Source organism: Salmo salar, unplaced genomic scaffold, assembly GCF_905237065.1.
Source record: "Salmo salar unplaced genomic scaffold, Ssal_v3.1, whole genome shotgun sequence".
NCBI lineage: Eukaryota > Metazoa > Chordata > Actinopteri > Salmoniformes > Salmonidae > Salmo > Salmo salar.
Genome location: NW_025548855.1, coordinates 1 through 3,787, shown reverse-complemented (window position 1 = coordinate 3,787; position 3,787 = coordinate 1). Strand labels below are relative to the sequence as shown.

Here is a 3,787-nt window from a genome sequence, read left to right as displayed (position 1 = left end):
TGTGTGTGTGTGTGTGTGTGTGTGTGTGTGTGTGCACGTGTACTCTTCAGATCTTGTCACAGAAGTGTGTGTGCTCATTGTTAGAGCAGACAGTCCAATATCTAGTCAATATAATACATGTTCGTCATTTAGCCAGAGAGACTTACAGGACCAATTAGGTTTAATGCCTTATTTCACCTAGACGGCTCAGGGATTCAAACCAGCTACCTTGCAGTTACTGGCCCAACACTCTTAACTGCTGGGCTACCTGCAGCCCATAATAGATGATCTTTGTTGTCAGGAGGAACGGTCTGGAGAAGTCAGATGTGTTTTATATTTAGTGAAGGTTAAACAATATGAGACACAATTCAGACACAATCACATCATAAAACCATCACAATAAATGATAACAGATTTATATTACACCAAATGTCACATTATACTAGTACAGGGTAACGATACTGATCAGTCCCCACCACCACCATCATCATCATCACCATCGTCATCATCACCATCATCATCATCACCGTCATCATCACCACCATCATCATTATCACCATCATTATCACCATCATCACCATCAGTCCCCACCATCATCATCATTAGTATCATCATCATCATCATTATCACCATCATCATCACCATCATCACCATCATTATCGCCATCATCACCATCATCATTATCACCATCATCACCATCACCATCATCATCATCATTATCACCATCATCACCATCATCATTATCACCATCATCATTATCACCATCGTCACCATCATCATCATCACCATCATCACCACCATCATCATCATCATAATCATTATCACCATCACCATCATCATCACCATCATCACCATCATCAGCGCCATCATAATCATAATCACCATCATCATCATCCAAATAAAAATATTAATAACAATAGTAATAATAATTATAATAATTATCATAATAATAGTAACAACAACAATAATAATAATCTATTGGATGCGGGGGCTTGTTGCCGTGGTTATTGAGTACTGACGGTGAATGTCGTCACTAACTAAAACACAACAGATGAGGAAATCTGATCAGACAGATCAGAAAAGGAAGAATTGTTTCTCAGACAGCTCCATGACACTGTTCCATGTGTCTCTGATGTGATGGTTTTACAAATGTTTCTTCATCAATGATCAGGTGTTGTTGTATTTTATTATCAGACACCACCCCTATAGAGAGACTCGCTGTCGGTTTTGAGCAGGGCCTTTAGCATTCACCGCCGGCCTCCTAAATTACAAATCAAGTGGTCGCCAGTGTGCCAGTGACTCAGGTGTCTCTGGGGCCTTTTCTCGTTTGGGCAAAAGTCAGTCTTCCGTCCTCTCTCCTCCGTCCTCTCTCTTCTTTCCTCTCTCCTCCATCCTATCTCCTATATCCTCTCTCCTCTATCCTCTCTCCTCTGTTCTCTCTCCTCTGTTCTCTCTCCTCTGTCCTCTTTCCTCCATCTTCTCTCCTCCATCCTCTCTCCTATTTTCTCACTTCACCGTCTTCTCTCATCTTTCCTCTCTCCTCCGTTCTCCCTCCTCTGTCCTTTCACTTCTTTCCTCTCTCCTCCGGTCTCTCTCGTTTTTCCTCTCTCCTCCATCCTCTCTCCTCTATCCTCTGTTCTCTCTCCTCTGTCCTCTCTCCTACGTTCTCACTTCACCGTCCTCTCTCATCTTTCCTCTGTACTCCTTCCTCCATTCTCTCTCCTCTATCCTCTGTTCTCTCTCCTCCGTCCTCTCACCACCGCCCTCTTTCCTCTTTCATCCGAAACTGATAAGTGGCAGAGGAAGGTGTCAGTGTGTTAGTAGGTTGAAGAGAAGACGGTCCTCCCTTCCTCATTTTGGTGAATAAAGACAAGAGTATCCTGGTACATAAAAGTTTTGATATCTGACACCCCCCTTTGAATCAGCTGTTGTATTGTCAGAGGAGCAAACATGACCACATTTATTTTCTCAGCTAGCTTAATACGTTTTTATCACTTTACACATTTATTTTGGATCCACCCATCAGGTAAAGGTCATTTGAAATGTAATTTGCCTGACGGGCGAGTAGAAAAGGAGCTTTTAATTTTATACAAGTGCATTTTCGTCCAAGTTTACTCTCCCTGCGGCCTGTCCTCTCCTTTGCCATTTTTAAAAAGGACGGAGGAGAGAGGAAGGAGGAGAAAGGAGAGAGGATGGAGGAGAGAGGACGGAGGAGAGAAGATGGAGGAGAGAGGACGCAGAAGTAGAGCAAATCTAACTGAGAAAAGGCCTGGGTTTTTAAGTGTGTGTGTGTGTGTCTCTTGTGATTGGTTGCCAGTGTATGTATGTCTCTTGTGATTGGTTGCCAGTGAGTCAAGTGTCTCTGGGTTTGCTGACAGTGGAGTAGATGGGAGGAGCCTCAGAGGAGCTGTGTGGATGATTGACAGTAGAGTAGGTGGGGCTTTGACCAAAGTTCACAGTAGCATAGTCACATGATGAAGTGCCCTCTTTAGCGATGGTGACTCTGGCTTCATTGGGGCAGCTGGGGTTCTTGTGGAAGTTGACGCTGGCGTAGTGGGGAGAGTCAGAGTGGCTTGTGGGTAAGTTGGCGGTGGCGTAGATGGTGGAGTCTGACTGTAGGGGCGCTCCTTTATCTCCTCATAGTCACCATCACCATGACAATCCTGCAGAGGAGGGAGGAGAGAATAGTATGACACTAACAAACACACTCAACAAATAAAACACACACTCAATGATATCACTCAATCACAAAAATGATCAAGCAAAATAAACATCTCACTGTAAGGTCTCCACCTGTTGTACTAGGGGAATGTGACAAATACAATTTGATTTGAACATATACTGACCCCATTGCTGTTCCCTGTGTCTGGACTCACTCTATGAGTTGAAGAGACAGATCCTGTGAAACACAACAAACATTAATATATATATATAGAGAGAGAGAGAGAGAGAGAGAGAGAGAGAGAGAGAGAGAGAGAGAGAGAGAGAGAGAGAGAGAGAGAGAGAGAGAGAGATATTCCCACCTGTGACCTTGTTGTATTTCCATCTGTAGACTATGATCAGGCTGATCACCAGCAGTAACACTACCAGACTAACAGACAATATGATGACCACTGAGGTACCTGGAACACACACAGTTATGGAACCGATTAGACAAACCTACTTTTACACTAACCTACCCTCATATTATAACACTAACCTACCCTCATATCTTAACACTACATACAGACATGTCTACCACTAACCTACCCTCATATCATAACACTACATACAGACATGTCTACCACTAACCTACCCTCATATCATAACACTACATACAGACATGTCTACCACTAACCTACCACTCATATCATAACACTACATACAGACATGTCTACCACTAACCTACCCTCATTTCATAACACTAATCTACCCTCATGTCATAACACTACATACAGACATGTCTACCACTAACCTAACCTCATATCATAACACTACATACAGACATGTCTACCACTAACCTACCCTCATATCATAACACTAAGCTACCCTCATATCATAACACTACATACAGACATGTCTAACACTAACCTACCCTCATATCATAACACTACATACAGACATGTCAAAACACTAACATACCCTCATATCATAACACTACATACAGACATGTCTACCACTAACCTACCCTCATGTCATAACACTAACCTACCCTCATATCATAACACTACATACAGACATGTCTAACACTAACCTACCCTCATATCATAACACTACATACAGACATGTCTAACACTAACCTACCCTCATATCATAACACTAACCTACC

At 42.6% G+C, this 3,787-nt stretch overlaps 1 long non-coding RNA gene across 1 annotated transcript; it reads right to left on the bottom strand.

The window, feature by feature from the left end:
• Positions 1-732: 732 nt before the first annotated feature.
• On the bottom strand, positions 733-3,103 carry LOC123733377 (uncharacterized). The gene is made up of 3 exons (XR_006763750.1): positions 3,003-3,103; positions 2,826-2,878; positions 733-2,642 (listed from the first exon to the last, which is right to left on the bottom strand). It is a non-coding gene; the product is annotated as an uncharacterized lncRNA (long non-coding RNA).
• Between the last annotated feature and the right edge of the window lie 684 nt (positions 3,104-3,787).